Source organism: Oncorhynchus gorbuscha, linkage group LG22, assembly GCF_021184085.1.
Source record: "Oncorhynchus gorbuscha isolate QuinsamMale2020 ecotype Even-year linkage group LG22, OgorEven_v1.0, whole genome shotgun sequence".
NCBI lineage: Eukaryota > Metazoa > Chordata > Actinopteri > Salmoniformes > Salmonidae > Oncorhynchus > Oncorhynchus gorbuscha.
In genome coordinates, this window is record NC_060194.1 from 19,889,453 (window position 1) to 19,907,428 (window position 17,976).

Sequence of the window (17,976 nt, forward strand, 5' to 3'; positions counted from 1 at the left end):
GGTATTTACTTTTTGAATAGTGGAGAGCAGACACAATTAGTCACAGTCTTCCTGCCTTGGCGGCTGACAGGTTCTGTGAGCCAATGGGAGAGCTATCTGGCAGGAATGGGCTTTAATTTGGGAGACGGCTAAATAACAGTCTCTTCACCTCAGCCCTTCCATCTCTGCCACTTTTGGGGGGGGGTGCAACGAGTACTTTTCTGTGGAATTGCAAGCTTCAGTTGTCAAGAACAATACTTTCCCATATTTCATTTCTTTTCCCTGTGCTAATGACTTGTCTTGCTGGAAGTGCAGAGATGCTTTAGCTAAGAATGTTACAAAATTCAACACACACACACACACTCAATCTAAAAAAATACTGTCACACAGATTTTCAACCATCTCTCAGTAGTTACAGGGTATCTGTCAGCAGTGGGCTTCCTTCAGGAGACGGCGGTATTAAGTGGGTTGGCAATTTAAATGTCAAACCTGAGGAAGGCGCTGGAAATTGGCACAAGCTGCGTTTATAATTAGCGATGGCTGAAGGAAGAGAATGCTCTGAGCTCATTCCTCTCCTCACACTACTTTGTGCTTGTTTGACTTGTGGTGACATTTCTGTCGTGGGTGTTCGAAGCAAATTAGTGTTCGCTGAAATGCTTGTCTGCAGACGACCCTACAGCCTACTTTTAAAGAATTGGAAAATATTAAATTTATTAGACTGGCATTAACCTCTGGGATTTCATATTATTATTAAACCACATGGGCTTTTCCATTGCAATGAATAATAGGAGTCTGAAATGGGATTAGCTGTGATTGTTTTCTAGTAACCTTATAATGGTAATCTACTTCAATTTAACATGAATTTGAAAAAGGTAGATTATCGTTAAATATTTCTACAGTGCCGTAAAATACGTTTTTGGTGTCGGCTTCCTTTAATGAAGATTAAGAATTGAATGATCACATTTTCCTTGGTTAAAAAAGACAACATAATATAAAACACGATTTTTGTTCCTGGCATCCTTATAGACTCTAAACCATTTGCTTAATGTTCCTGGCATCCTTATAGACTCTAAACCATTTGCTTAATATAGTGACCAATATGCACTGTTTGATGGTTTAATTAGATGCAAATACAGTGAGAGAGGGTTATTTATCAATAATTTAAACATGATATGATTTGTGCATTTTGTCATGGTTGTGGCTTATACATCATGGTAAGCCAATTTTACAATTGCTCTTGGGCTACCAGAGGTGAACCAAAGATTTAGGTTTCCTGTAGATAGCTTTTTTAGTGCACTTCACGTAAACAATAGCTGAAATGGCATTGTACAGTAATCAATGTATTTAATATAGGGATAAGACAAACATAAAAATATATCCCACAGTTTTAGATAAGCCCTGCAACACAAAGTTAACAAAATCCTGGATTGAACATTTACATTTACAGTGTTACGCCTCCAGAACACGAGGTGAGGAAGATCTTTGGAGGATATACCCTTGGACTTTGTTTTCATGAATTATACATTGTGCAGGGAGAGACCAGTAGATATGCACTTCCTTTCAGTTCTTGATACAGACTGCTTTTTCCAGTCCTTCATCATCTTTTCTCCTGTGTTCACGATACTTAGACTTGGCTTCACTATTGGATTAGATAGATTGTCATCACTGTCACTTGCTTATCTATTTCTTTCCTCTTGAAATAAAGCTTAGCCAGACGTGTGATGCTCTGAAGCAGAGCCGGCTCTAGGCAGAAGCTAAATAAGCAGTCGCTTACCCGGCCGCAAGGACCCCCTTCCGACGATAAAAAATTGACAACTTATCAAAACCTTGTTCTGTTGAAGCATTCTTGGTTCTAGGTGAGCAAGTCTGCTCGGAAAGGAGAGAAGGCACGGTAAGATTGCCTAAATAACTGGCAAACAGCGCATGAGAAGGCTATATTGTCAGATGGTAGGCCTATCTGTTAACGCCGATACACAAAATACACACTATGACTAGCCTGCTAATGTGCCTTTACTGTCGAGAAAATACCCATTACTGATCCAAATGTTTGCCTAATCAGGCCTAGGCTAGATTATTATTATTTGCATAATGAATCATGCATTCAAAACGCAGAGCTTTTTAGCGGTTATTGAAATGGCATATTCACTGCAGTTTACAGCCTAGACTATAACTCTTTGCTCACTAGAAAAAAGAAAGAAAATACTTTATTGCATTGTGTTTCTCTAGCCTAGGTATGATCATTTTCTTATCCCTAAAAAGCTTAATAAATTGGGGTAGTGGCGATTTCTTTGCATGTAAATCTTGGTGGGGAAAACTCAACCAATTTGTTTAGATGCATGCCAGCAAAGCCACTACACAACATTTGATTATTTTATTAGGCCTATGGTCTAAAAAGGAAGGAAAGAACAATCACAAGGATCTATAATAATAGACAATATACCGGCGCACAGACAGCACATTGCGCAAACATAACAGAATAGGATTAAATCTCCGCAATAGTCCTTAGCCACTCGCCATCAATGCTTTTCTTCTGTTAGAGTATTTAAGCCGCATCTTTTCTTACTGTCTACAGTAAGACCCTAGCTCTTCCATCTTACCCTAGCTTTACCATAGTTTAAAGACCACCTTATAGGCCAAAACGTAAACTATTCCTTGCTGTTAGCCATCCCTGTGGTGTTTATGGGAATGAAGGCTTAGCGTATGGAGATTTTGTTCCTCCATCCTTGGACTGTGTCCTGGCCATCTGGGCCTCATTATGTCTGATATTTGCCCAGTTCCCTATTGTCTAGCCTCTGTTGTTTGACCAGTGCAGCCATGTTGGACCTGCTGGTTGGACCTGCTAGGAGCCAGGTTATGGAAGCAGCACTCAAAGCCTGTGTCCAAAATGTCACCCTATTCCCTTTACAGTGCGCTACTTTTGACCTGGTCAAAAGTAGTGCACTATGTAGGGAATAGGTACCATTTTGGGACGTCACCAAAGCATATTTTATACACCGTTTAAGCGCCAGTCCCCAGCAGATGGATGAATCCATCCCAAAATAATCCCACACAACAGGATTTTCAAAACCTTGCTTCACAGATATGATCTATGATTTGAGATTCAATACTGCATGATTTCACAAGTCAAAGAGCCTGAATGAATAGCCTTGAGGAATGACGAATGAGAGCCCACTGCTAAGCTTAGAAGCACTGATATACACTTATCAAAATCATATGGCATTGGCTGTATAGATCAGAGCTGGCGAGAACAGTGAAGCACTCAAGGGGAATCCAAAGCTTTTGCCTGGAGAGTTTATTGTACGCAAGAAAGTTTCTCCACCAAAATACTCCCTTACATCAAGTTGGAGAGTTATGATAATTTGAAACTAAATAAGTCATTTTTTCTTCTTGGCAGCAAAACTATTTTTTGTGGATTCCAAGTAATTTGTCTTGCAGCATAGAACAAAGAACATAATGAGTATATTATACACACACAATAGAACACAGAGAAACTGTTTAGAGAATGGAGTACAGTAGCTTACCTTTTAGCTGTATTTTATTTTCAGGACTGTGTACCAAGACAGAGCTAACAGAATCAAGGCTGTCATAGTTACTGCATCCAAGGGGCCCGGTCCTAGTTTCTGTTACCTAGGAAACAAGGAGATACTTTAATGCCTTATTATGCCTACTGGTGAATCATGTACCTGGTTGTTAGTTGTCTAACCTTTAGAAATAGAATGAAAGAAAGGGTTTCCCCATTCAAGTCAATGAGGGCATAATGGGTGGACTGGCAGCCATTTTGAGTGTACCCATGCCAGGAAGTAAAAGCTAGGTTGAAGATGACCTGAGTAAAATCTACAATAAATTGAAGATGGGAAGATTAAGACAATGGAATAATTCTGTGAGGAAGCGTTAAAAATTAATATTCATGGGACCAGCGGTCAGGAATTCCAGTAAAAATGTGGCTGGATAGGAATGACAGTAAAACTGTTGAGTAGTTAGCTGATATTCACTACGAATGTGTTTACTTTTCACTTTGATGGCAAACTTTCTGTGCTACTACCATTCACTCCCAGTCATTCCCGAATGTAATAGCTTGTCCCTTGTTGAATAGTGGCGCAAAGAGTTATGGGATATTAGAATCCTCTTGTCTTTACCTGAATATATCAAAGACAGTATTGTATGTGATTGTTTGTTTGCATAAACCTTGCTGTCTGCCTGTCCAACCTCAGAAATTATGTTTCATTGAAAAAATGCGATCTCGCCCCTATACAGAGAATGCTGTGTCTGCCTTGTCCCGCTTCATTGTCCATTATTTCCAAGGTAATGATGAGCGTCTGTGTTTATCCCTTACATTGAAAAGTTCTTAAAACAGATGAATATGGAGCATTTGCTGCCCTCCCAGCTGTAGAGTTTTTGGAGCAGTTGGCTAGCTAAGGGAGAAGACATTAGCCAGCCTGCATAGCAACCGTTTTTGTTAGCCATAGCTAACACACATAATTTATTTTTTTTTTTTTTCCCCAAGTCTTTGTTCTCAAATGGAGGGATAAAATTCAGCTTTTCTGATTGGAAAGTTAAAATTCTATGCGTTGTTCTTGACTCCGTTTCACACGGGCTATTTTGGCACCATGTTTCTGTGTTTATGTTTCTGTGGCTAAAAGTCGGTGCTAACCCTGCTCTGTAACAGGGCCAGCAAAACCTGGGCTAAGGTTGGTGCGAGCCTACATTAGAATGTGCAAGTGTGAACATTCACAAAATACTTTAATCCATGTCAATCTTCTCCTCCAAACCGATGAAATATGAATAATATACTGTAGTACGGAGCTCAAAAATGTTAAAGGCAACAGTGAAAAGGCAAGATTATGGAAATCGATCTCTTTATCGCATCTATCAATATAAACCTCCCTTGCAAATCTCCTTCCAAATCTTCCTCACAGTTATGTAAGAGAGTAAGACTGTATTTCTTGACAAAAAAACGCTGCCAGTAAGCTACAATACTCAATAAATAAGGTGTTTTACAGATGATTCATTGTAAAATATTGTTTTTCTATCGACCCTTGTCAAACAATATCAAGTCAGCGCAGTACTACATGCTATGTATTGTGGACTATACTTCATTCCTTTTACTGTGATATATACCAAATAAGTTTAAGTACTTTATGGTCCCCCTGCATTATGTAAGATAATATATTTCATTCCTCCTCCAGAAGTTTCATTACAACCACAAAGCCCAAAGCCATGTACGCAGGCAGGTCAAGCACATCCCACTCTCTCATGGATGATTAGCTCAGTTGGCAGAGCATTGAGGAGCAGGTGGCTCGCATACTAGAGATGATAATTTTGCTAAAATGTAACCAGCAGCTTCTCATCTTGAAGCACTGCAAGGCTGAAGCCAGGTATTTGCAGAGTGCTTCATGTGATCTTTTTTATCTATCTGTCCTATAACATACACTAAGTGTACAAAATAATAGGAACACCTTCCTAATATTGAGTTGAACCCCATTTTGCCATCAGAACAGCCTCAATTCGTCAGGGCATGGGCAAGCATTTGACAGGGATGTTGGCCCATGTTGCCTCCTATGCTTCCCACGGGTGTGTAAAGTTGGCTGGATGTCCTGTGGGTGATGGTGGGGGCCCATTCTTGATGCACACAGATAACTGTTGAACGTGAAAAACTCGGCAACGTTGCAGTTCTTGACACACCCGTTCAAAGGCACTTCAATATTTTTTCTTGCCCATTCAACCCCTGACTAGTTAGGTTTCCATCCAATTGGTGGCAGATTTTCATGCAAATATATAAAAAAATCAGCATGAAGAAAATAAGCTCATTTTCCAACTAGTGGTGTGTTTCCACCAAACTAAAAAAATCACTGCATGATGATGTAATGTACAAAATATATACTTTTCCACTTCCTTGTGTTTTTTCACAAAAACTGTTGCGTTAAATAGCAAATGAGCTGACTCAGTCTTTGCATGTGCCCTCTGGCCAACAGCTCGCAGATATAGTGCGGGCTCCCCAATGGTGGAACAAACTCCCTCACGACGCCAGGACAGCGGAGTCAATCACCACCTTCCGGAGACACCTGAAACCCCACCTCTTTAAGGAATACCTAGGATAGGATAAAGTAATCCTTCTCACCCCCCCTTCCCCCCCTTAAAATATTTAGATGCACTATTGTAAAGTGGCTGTTCCACTGGATGTCATAAGGTGAATGCACCAATTTGTAAGTCGCTCTGGATAAGAGCGTCTGCTAAATGACTTAAATGTAAATGTAAATGTAAACGTGGTTAATAGCACACATACACAATCCATGTCTCAGTTGTGTCGAGGCTTAAAAATCCTTCTTTAATTAACCTGTCTCCTCCCCTTCATCTACACTGATTGAAGTGGATTTAACAGGTGACATCAATAAGAGATCATAGCGTTCACCTGGATTCACCATGTCGGTATTCCTAATGTTTTGTATACTCTGTGTTGTTCAAAGCACTGATTCCTGGTGCTTAATCGGACCTGGCAGCTTATGTTTTTTAGACAGTCCTGCTGTCTGCCAGTTTGCTCAGATGCATACAGCTAGTACAGACGATTATGAAACTTTCTGACAAATATTAAGGTACCGGTCCTTTGAAATGCTAATGGTAACTTTATGGACCTTGACAAATAATTGTACAGTCCAAACAGCACTATTTAAGTAGATTCAATTAAATGTAGTTCCAGCAATTAACAATCAAGCTGTAAATATACAGTATAGTACTGCTACTGGGATCATGTTATAATATAATAATATAATAATATATGCCATTTAGCAGACGCTTTTATCCAAAGCCACTTACAGTCATGTGTGCATACATTATACGTATGGGTGGTCCCGGGGATCGAACCCACTACCCTGGCGTTACAAGCGCCATGCTCTACCAACTGAGCTACAGAAGGACCATGTTATATTGCTATCATTATCTTTATATTTTCCTCTGAGTGTAGTCTATGGCCAAACCTACTCACAATACATCAAGGACAATTGTCATAACAAATAAAGGTATTGTACTGTATGTAGTCATGACAGTCAAGTGTACCATTGGTCAAATGGGACATTTGTCCTCTAGACGCAACTAGACGGTTGGGGAACACAAGACACAATTTGGTAAGAGAGAATAACTTACACCACACGGTATGTAGCATCACAGGTAAATGTTCAGAAAATAAAGGAATCTCAAATAAAATGTAACACATTTGTCTATTTAAAGAACAATATGAATGACTAGCTGACCAGGATGTTATCTAAATAATGTAAAGTCGGATCATTAAAACGTCTAAAATACCCCAATTGAATTTAATAGGCTAAATGGAACACCACTGTAGTACTAGAGCTATGGCTCTTTCTGCTTGGTTTAATAAAAAACATCTGATGCCTCCCGAGTGGCACAGCGGTCTAGAGGCATCACTACAGACCCCAGTTCAATCCCAGGCTGTATCACAACTGGCCGTGATCGGAAGTCCCATTGGGCGCCGCACAATTGGCCCAACGTCATCTGGGTTAGGGGAGGGTTTGGCCGGGGGGCTTTACTTGGCTCATCGCGCTCTAGCAACTCATTGTGGCAGACCGGGCGCCTGCAGGCTGACCTCGTTGTCAGTTGAGTGGTGTTTTCTCCGAAACATTGGTGCGACTGGCTTCCGGGTTGGGCGGGTGTTAAGAAGCAAGGTTTGGCGGGTCATGTTTTGGAGGACGCATGACTCGACCTTCACATCCCGAGCCCATTGGGGAGTTGCAGTGAAGAGACAAGATTGAAAAAGGGGTAAAAAAAAAATCTATCTGAAAGGCTTTCTATGAGACACAGCACAACATGCTGACTCTCTCCTCTGTTCTCATCCTCCTAGATATACTATATTTATACAGAAGTATGTGGACAAGAACTGTATGTCGGGAGCTTCATGAAATGGGTTTCCATGGCCGAGCAGCCACATACAAGCCTAAGGTCACCATGCACAATGCCAAGCGTTGGCTGTAGTTGTGTAAAGCTGGCTGCAATTCAACTCTGGAGCAGTGGAAACGCGTTCTCTGGAGTGATGAATCACGCTTCACAATCTGGCAGTCCGATGGACAAATCTGTGTTTGGCGGGTGCCAGAAGAATGCTACATACCCCAATGCATAGTGCCAACTGTAAAGTTTTCTGGAGGAGGAATAATAGTCTGGGGCTGTTTTTCATGGTTTGGGCTAGGCCCCTTAATTCCAGTGAAGGGAAATGCACAGAGCGAGGTCCATACAGAAATGGTTTGTCAAGATTGGTGTGGAAGAACTTGACTGGCCTGCACAGGGCTCTGACCTCAACCCCATCGAACACCTTTGGGAGGAATTGGCTGAATGGAAGCAAGTCCCCGCAACAATGTTCCAACATTTATTCAATAGCCTTCCCAGAAGAGTGGAGGCTGTTATAGCAGCAAAGGTGGGACCAACTCCATATTAATGAATGTTCAACCAACAAGCAGATGTCCACATACTTTTGATAATGTAATGTATATGTGCTGCCTTCGACACCCTGAACCATCAGATCACTGGCCTCTTAATATCAGATATGTCTATGCCCTGGGAAATGTTCTTGTTACTTGGGACACCGATCTGTAGAGATCCTTAAGAGGGCTTGTAAGTAGGAATTTCACTGTATGCTCTACACCTGTTGCATTCAGCGCATGTGACAAATACAATTTGATTTGATTTGGTTGTATCCTCCTCTCCACTCTCGCAGGGCTGCGTGGAATGTGCATTCTTTGCACACTTCTGGATTGCATCCTACACAGCAGGTCACTCCTCCTAGGATCTGTGTCTGCATCACATGTTATTACTACTAATGCCCACCAAGGCTCGGTTCTAGGCCCTCTCCTCTTTTCTCTTGACTCACTCCTGAAAGGTTCATGCTCTGCAGCATCTGTAGGAAGTGTTCTAGTTCTAGGTTCTAGTCATCTCCCATTCAGAGTACTGCAACCCTGTTTTGGCTGCAACTTATCCAGAACATCACAGCACGCCTGGTGTTCAGTCTTCCCAAGTTCTCCCTTGTCACCCCGTTCCTCCGCACACTCCACTGGCTTCATTTAAGCTTGCATAATTTTCAAGTCCCTGGTGCTTACCTACAGAGCAGCAAAGGGAACTGCCTCTCCCTACCCTGTACATCTGATGTCTTGGCACTGGGCAGTTCCCGTTCAAACTTTCAAAGCTCTTCTTTCTCTGTCCTGGCACCCCAAAGGTGGAACAAGCTCCTCCCTAATGTCAGGACAAAGGAGTCCCTGCCCATCTTCTGACAATGTCTAAAACCCTACCTCTCTTTAAAGAGTATTTTTAATAAATCCCACATCTGCGTAAATGTACTTCCTACGATGGTGATATGTTGTTGTCTCACCTAGCTATCTTAAGATGAATGCACTAATATCGCTCTGGATAAGACCGTCTGCTAAATTACTAAAATGTGAAATATAAGCAAGTCCCAAGTCCCAAATGTTCAGAATACGTTTTTTTTAATCAAGGTGAAAAGTTGAGAAATTTTACAGTCCTGTGTTAAATTAATTTTGTTATTTCAATGAGTTTAAAGCAAGCCCTGTCCACCCACTCACCTCCTGTCATCATGATACAGCAGTACTGAATACATGCAGATGATAATCCTGCCTTTTAGAGTGTATGTTTGGAATTCAAATGTATGCGAAGTAGTTAGCTGCTAAGCAACAAAACATTACCCATGCGACCTTAAGTATTGTATTAGAGACAGACAGAACAAATTATCAATGCCAAACGTCTCAGTAGCCTACCTTCATTTTGTTTCACATAAAAAATAAACCTGCTAAATACAAGTTCCATGTATCATCAGTTGAAAAATGGAATATACTCTGTCAAACTAAACAAACATATTCAGAAGAGAAACTGTATGCTTCAATGACTGAGTGTCCTTGAGAGTAGCAGTTGATCTACCTTTATGGCGGAGGTGGCTATCTGTAGGTGGTGAAGTCGTCTCAAGGTGCTCTCGCGGTCTGTGAAATAAGAGGCAGCCAACTGATGCAATACTTCCAGGGAGACCACAGAGCTGTTTCCTTGTCCCACCGATTTCTTACTGAGCTTCTGCTTATCCAGGAAGATTGTCAACGATTCTTCTCCTGTAGAAAGATAGAATAGAAGACAATAGAATAGAAGACAATAGAATAGAAGACAATAGAATAGAAGAGAAAAAAAATCCCAGAGGGATATTCAATCAAAGTTACACATGGTCCTTAAAAAAAGAAGAACAACTACAAAAACTGGGTCACTTTAATCATAATGACACTGAAAGTTTTAATACTTGTTGAGAGTAATGGGTGCCATTATCCTCCATGAAAGGAATTAACTGAGGCATTCAGACAAAAGCTCATAGACTGCAGACAGATTATGAAGGTCTATCTCTGTCTTGTATGAAAACCCAGACTTTTCAAAAGAACACTATAGTATTCACATGATTCTGCTAGACCAGACAGCGTGCTTAGCTCTCTTCTACCTTGGGGCTATGAGATACCATCAGCACCCAGCATAAGAATGTGTGCATTGCTATTTGCAATGATCTCATTAGCATGCAGTGTATAGTCCCATCCCTTTTGTTTTAGCCGGTAATTACAAGAGCTCAGTATGGCTTTTCCACTGCATTCATCTTTCTTGTCACTTCGACTCTGTAACTTCACTTCATATATCCACCATTAAGTGGCATCATAATTAGTGCCTACATATCATCAGACGTAGTAGTATTCTGGTTGATGTCGTAGCAAATGTTTAGAGACCACAACCAGGACTGTTTGTCCAATCGTTTTTTTAGATGCTAGGGGGAGAAGAGCATTCAATATCTCAAACTATGTGCATAACTGTTGGAATTTCCCTCATCTATTCAGCATTACTTAATCATGGATTGCCAAATCAACAAAGCAGACTTCGTCCATAATAACAGAGAATGACTGATCATATTTATTAACATTAACTTATTTTGAATAGTAAAAATTAAGTTTTGTTCGACGTAAATTACTGGTATAGGGATACCTAGTCAGTTGCAGAAGTGAATGTATTCAAACAAAATGGGACTTCCGCCTTAATCAATGTCATCGGTGCCCGGGCAGCAGTCGATATTGGGGGTGAACTGCCTTGCTTTAGGGCAAAACGGCAGATTTTTCCATCTTGCCTGCTCAGGGATTCAAACCAGCGACCTTTTTGTTACTGCCCCAATGCTCTTACATTTACATTTACATTTAAGTCATTTAGCAGACGCTCTTATCCAGAGCGACTTACAAATTGGTGCATTCACCTTATGACATCCAGTGGAACAGCCACTTTACAATAGTGCATCTAAATCTTTTAAGGGGGGGGGGGGTGAGAAGGATTACTTTATCCTATCCTAGGTATTCCTTAAAGAGGTAACCACTATGCTACCTGTCGCCCTGTCAACAGTGATATCATGAGCAGACTAAATATATACAGTATGAGTAATTTTTGTTTTGTTTTAAAGCAGTCAACATGATCAATATCTGAGGAGATGAAATTACACCGGAGCAATTTTGAGAACAGACTAAGATGAGTAACTAACAACATCCCTTAGCCACAAAGCCTAAAGCTACGTGCCACTGAGTAGGTGTATGTGAAGCTCCTTACCTCCTAGCGTAGCAGACACCAAAAGTGAGTTCCATATTTCTTGATCAAGTTCTCGTGGATCTGCTGCAGACTTGGTCTTCGGCCCAGCAACCTCAGGTTGCGTAGAAACTCCGGCGCCAGCGGCAAGGGTGCCTTTAAAAAGTCCCTCTTCTCTGTAGCCAAGCTGTTCACTTTCCAATGGCTGAATTCCCTGCAACAACAAACTGATCTCAATTCAAGTGAACCATGGGACATTTTTTTAAATCGATCTGATTCATGGTGTTTGGGTAATTTCATTGGCTGATACTTATGTGAGGAATGCAAATATCAGCAGAAAATCTAGCTTGATGTTACAGGAGATGTGAATGAATGGTATAGACATCAAATACATGTAAAGTTATTTGACAACATACAGACAACATGGAAAATGTATGATAATCATTATTCAATGAAAGAAAGTATAGAAAACATATTTAGTCCAACCTTACAATATATAGGCATTTTGCCACAGGAATAACATTGGTAGTACCATACCATGTAAGTATAATAATTAAAGTGTAATTGCATACTGTTATTTAGTACTAAGTATGGCTTGCACAATTTCAAAGACTTTAAGAACAAACTCTACAGTTCAATTTCTGTAAAAATGTGCAATAGTGTACACAAACATTTCTTTCAAAACCATGAAAAAAAAACACCGGTCTTTGGAATAATTTTGAGTGATACGTAGCAATAGCAAGCCAATGTTGATGGGGATAATCCAAGCATCCAAAGTAAACCTCAAATCTTACATCACATTATCATACAAGTCTTTGCCTATAATGTGCAAAGACCATGAGATGCTGCCCATTAGCTTGGGATGATGTTGTCTTGACGGAAAAAATTTGTGATGACAGAGGTTGTGAACAGAGCATTACTTTTCTTCCATGGGGATTTCGAGGAGTTAATTGTAAAAAGCATTGGCTGACCGTACCAGTGCTAATGATGATAGATGCTCTTAATTACAGGGCTTTAGAACAAGCTGACTGCACCTGCAGCTCTGCAGGATTGTAGGGAATTATTTAAGCCAAAACTCTCTACACCTCTACTCCATTCCCCATTCGATAACAACAGAGCACCTGGATATTACCATTCCACTATGTTTCTCACTGAAACATCATTTGTTCCAATGCTTCTACTTGTACGTGTTTGTGAAACATATCATCATATAATTAGAGTGATTCATTCTATTTCTATGAGTGTTACCCCTAAGTTAGTTTCAGTTACAACACAGAAGATAATGTTTAATAAGTCAATAACATCGTCTGGATCTCTCTGTATGTATCAGATCTTGCAGATGAGAATGTGTTCCACACCAGCGTTGAGGGCGTGATTTAGAAAATGTATTCATAAAGCATGCTTGCATGAGGAAACCTAAATCCATACAAAATGTAACCAACTGTACAGTATGTATGGATTTAACCTGGATCAGAACAGCTGCTTTCAGTATATATTAGCCTTTATTTAACCTTTATTTTAACAGGGAGTCCACACTGCGACCGAGAGTCTCTGCACAGCTATTTTCAGGTCTCTCCAGAGATGTTCGATCGGGTTCAAATCTGGCCTCTGGCTGGGCCACTCAAGGACATTCAGACTTGTCCCGAAGCCACTCCTGCGTTTTCTTGGCTGTGTGCTTAGGGTCGTTGTTCTGTAGAAAGGTGAACCTTTGCTCCAACCTGAGATCCTGAGCACTCTGGAACAGGTTTTCATCAAGGATCTCTCTTCACTTTGTTCTGTTCATATCTTTCCCTCCATTCTGACTAGTCTCCCAGTCCCTGCCGCTGAAAGACATCCCCACAGCATGATGCTACCACCACCATGCTTCACTGTAGGAATGGTGCCAGGTTTACTCCAGACATGATGCTTGGCATTCAGGCCAAATAGTTCCATCTTGGTTTCATCATACCAGAGAATCTTGTTTCTCAAAGTCTGAGAGTCCTTTAGGTGCCGTTTGGCAAACTCCGAGCAGGCTTTCATGTGCCTTTTTATTGAGGAGTGGCTTCCATCTGGCCACTCTACCATAAAGGCCTGATTCATGGAGTGCTGCAGAGATGGTTGTCCTTCTGGAAGGTTCACCCATCTCCACAAAGGAACTCTGGAGCTCTGTCATAGTGAGCATCAGATTATTGGTCACCTCCCTGACCAAGGCTCTTCTTCCCCGATTGCACAGTTTGGCCAACCGACTAGCTCTAGGAAGAGTCTTGGTGGTTCCAAACTTCTTCCATTTAAGAATGATGAAGGGCACTGTGTTCTTGGGATCTTCAATTCTGTAGAATTTTATTGGTACCCTTCCTCAGATCTGTGCATCAACACAATCCCCTCTCGGAGCTCTACGGACAATTCCTTCGACCTCCTGACATGGTTTTTGCTCTGTCAACTGTGGGACATTATAAATACAGGTGTGTGCCTTTCCAAATCATGCCCAATTAATTGAATTTACCAGTTGTACTCCAATCAAGTTGTAGAAACTTCTCAAGGATAATCAATGGATACAGGATTTACCTGAGCTCAATTTTGAGTCTCATAGCAAAGGGTCTGAATTCTCATGTAAGTAAGGTATTAAAAAAAAAACGTAAACATTTGCACCAAAGAAATAAACTATTTTTGCTGTTTGCTTTTCATTATGGGTTATTGTGTGTAGATTGATGAGGATTTCTTTTTAAATCCATTTTGGAATAAGGCTGTAATGTAAAACAAAATGTGGAATACTTCCCGTATGTCTGAATACTACACTGAATGTGGTCACATTTTTCATGACCTGAAATAAAATGATCATAGAAATGTTCCATGCATACAAAAATATTATTTTGCAAAATTGTTTGTAATTTTTTTTTTACATCCCTGTTAGTGAGCATTTCTCCTTTGCCAAGATAATCCATCCACCTGACAGGTGTGGCATACCAGGAAGCTGATTAAACAGCATGATTATTACACAGGTGCACCTTGGGGACAATAAAAGGGCACTGTAAAATGTGCAGTTTTGCCACACAACACAATGCCTAATGCACACAGTTTTGAAGTAGTGTGAAATTGGCATGCTGACTGCAGGAATGTCCAACTGATCTGTTGCCAGATAATTTAATGTTCATTTCCCGACCATGTCATTTTAGAGAATTTGGCAGTACATCCACCCGGCGTTTTCTGTCCCTAATTACACGCATATAAGGCCCTCCCCGCCCTCCTTTCGGAAAAGCTGACCATGACTCCATTTTGTTGCTTCCAGCTTATAGACAGAAACTAAAACAGGAAGCTCCCGCACTCAGGTCTGTTCAATGCTGGTCTGACCAATCTGATTCCACGCTTCAAGATTGCTTCGATCACATGGACTGGGATATGTTCCACATTGCGTCAAACAACAACATTGACGAATACTCTGATTCGGTGAGCGAGTTTATTAGCAAATGCATCGGGGATGTCGTACCCACAGCAACTATTAAAACATTCCAAACCAGAAAACGTGGATTGATGGCAGCATTCGCTCGGAACTGAAAGCGCAAACCACTGCTTTTAATCAGGGCAAGGTATAACGCTCGTTGTCGTAAGGAAGAGTGGACCAAAGTGCAGCGTGGAAAGAGTTCATGATCTTTACTTTCAAGAATCACTCAAACAAAAATAACAAATACAAAAAACGAAAGCGAACAGTTCCGTCAGGCACAGATACTAAATGGGAAAACAACACCCCACAAAACCCAAACGGAATTTCGCATTTCGCTACACTCGCATTAACATCTGCTAACTATGTGTATGTGACAAATAAAATTTGATTTGATTTATGCCCCTTTGTGGGGAGAAAAATAATTCTGATTGGCCGGGCCCGGCTCCACAGTGGGTGGACCTAGCTCCCAAGTGGGTGGGTCTATGCTCTCTAGTCATGTGAAATCCACAGATTAGGGCCTAAATAATTTATTTCAATTGACTGTATGTCACAAACCTTGCCGAAGATGGTGTCTCTTCCTGTTCGGGCGGTGCTCGGCGGTCGTCGTCGCCGGCCTATTAGCTACCATCGATTCCCTTTCCGTTTGTTTTGGGTTATTGGGTAATTGGGTACACCTGTTTTGTATTAGGGTTTGTTTGTAGGGTATTTAAGGGCACTCGGCCCGCTGGGTATTTGTGCGGGCTTGTTTGTGTTACTCTGTGTTTGATGGTGTGAGTTATTCGTGTATTTATTCTCCGGACTATTTTGTCCTGTTGTTTGGACTGGCAACTTATATACGCCCTGTGTGTTGGCGTGACTGTTTTGTTGCGCTGGGGAATACATTTGAAAGAAAGACTGAACCCTGCTCTCTGCGCCTGATTCCACCCACCACTCCTAGTTGATCGTAACACTGTAGCTCAGTAAAATCTTTGAAATTGTTGCATGTTGCATTTATATTTTTGCTCAGTATAACATACGCAAACAACTAAAACAATCTCAGCTACTAGGTCCCAACATCCAATTTTAATGAGATCTGCAAATTGTTACAGCAGTGGGACGCATAAAAATGTAAGCGGATTTTCCTTAATTCTGTGGAGACCCAAAGAACCTCAAGAGTTACAAAACACATTCGTTAACTTGGTTAACTTCAACAGCAAAGTTACACTAGGTAGGTCGTAAGCTTGTGTAGTAGAACTTAGTAAATAAAGAGGGAGTAATGCAGTGACCCAATGGACATTAATGAGGACCAGCCAACCTTCTGATATAGGATGCTGTGATTTGTGTTAAAACTGTCACCTGTGATAAAGCAAAGTGCACTATGGTAGATGGCACCCAAAGGGTTAAGAGTAGTGGCTAATGCATTCTGATACATTTTGTCCCCATAGTCAAGAACTGACAGGAAAGTTCACTGTACAATCGGAATCCTGCTGGGAGAGGCATGATCTATTTCTATAAAAGAAGCCTACCTTTAAATCTCAGCTTTAACTTGCTCATACGTATGTTTTTAAATGTCAATTTATTGTCAAATACACAGATATTTATATGCAGGAACCAGCTCGATTAAAGAACCATCCAATTAATAAATACGTAAGCCATCTGAAATATTTCTAAGAAAATTAGAAAACAAAATACATTTAGTTTTTTCCGCATTAAGTACAAATTTTAAATCAACAAGGACTTCTGCAAGGCAACAAAATCAGATTGCAGGTCCTACCTAGCCTGGTTAGCTTTAGTGGCAATAGCGTACATAATAGTGTCATATGCATACAGATGAATGTTCGATTTTTGGAGATTATTTATATAAATAATAAAGGGGACAGGTCCCAAAATTGACCCCTGCAAGACAGCTTTAGTAATATTGAGGTCATTTGACTTAAAACCATCAGAAAGCACATGTCCTGTCTGACAGACGCAAGATGCCTGGTCGATGCCCATTGCAGACAACCTTTGAATGAGTAGGGGATGGTTGAGAGTATCCAAGGCCTTGGACAGATCGATAAATATGACAGCAATTTATTATTTAAGACAAGCGTAGCTATGTCCAGGTCTAAAACCAGAGTGGTACACATTAAGCAGATCATTTGAAGTTAAAAAGTTCTTAGCTGAGAGTTTTCCAGTGATTCTAATATTTTTGCAAGGCAAGATAGTTTAGAGATTGGGCGGTAGTTATCCAGGTCAGAAGGATAAAGGGGGAGGGCATGCGCCGCCTTACAGATTTTAGGAAAAGCACCAGAAGCAATTGTTAAAAACAAAATGTGGGTCAACAGTTCTACAATGACGGGGGCAGAAAGCTGCAGTAGAAAGTAATGAAGCGACAGTTTTTTTTGCAAGGCACTTCATTCTTTAAAAAAAAGTGAGTGCCTGAAAGTGCATCATTCTCTGCTATTTGTTTAGAAGTGAATAAAAGACTAGTGGAGCTTGAGGTATTTTCAGAAACGATTTATTTCAAATAGATGGTCAGCTGAGGCAAAATGGTTATTAAAAGCACCACACATGGCATTGTTGTCTGTTATAGGACAAGAGGCTGTTATAACATGCTGGGGCAATGAGGGGGTGGTGTTAAAAAAAAGTCCAGATTTTAGCTGGTTTCCACAACTCTCAGATACACAATTCATTAATATATATATATATATTAATATAATATATATATATTAATATAATATATATATATATATGCCATTTAGCAGACGCTTTTATCCAAAGCGACTTACAGTCATGTGTGCATACATTCTACGTTAAGTATGTTGACTTTGCTTTTCTAACCAGAGTAAGACATGTATTCTTAAAATGTCTGAACGACTGAATTGTGAGTTAGATCTGTCCTTAATCTCTTATATTATAAGGCATCGAAGTTAGAAGTTTACATATGCCTTAGCCAAATACATTTCAACTCAGTTTTTCACAACTCCTGACATTTAATCCTAGTAAAAATTCCCTGTTTA

General features: G+C 40.5%; 1 pseudogene; it reads right to left on the bottom strand.

Annotated features, from left to right (window-relative positions):
• Positions 1 to 17,976, bottom strand: part of LOC124009965 — a 68,606-nt pseudogene that overhangs the window by 30,355 nt on the left and 20,275 nt on the right.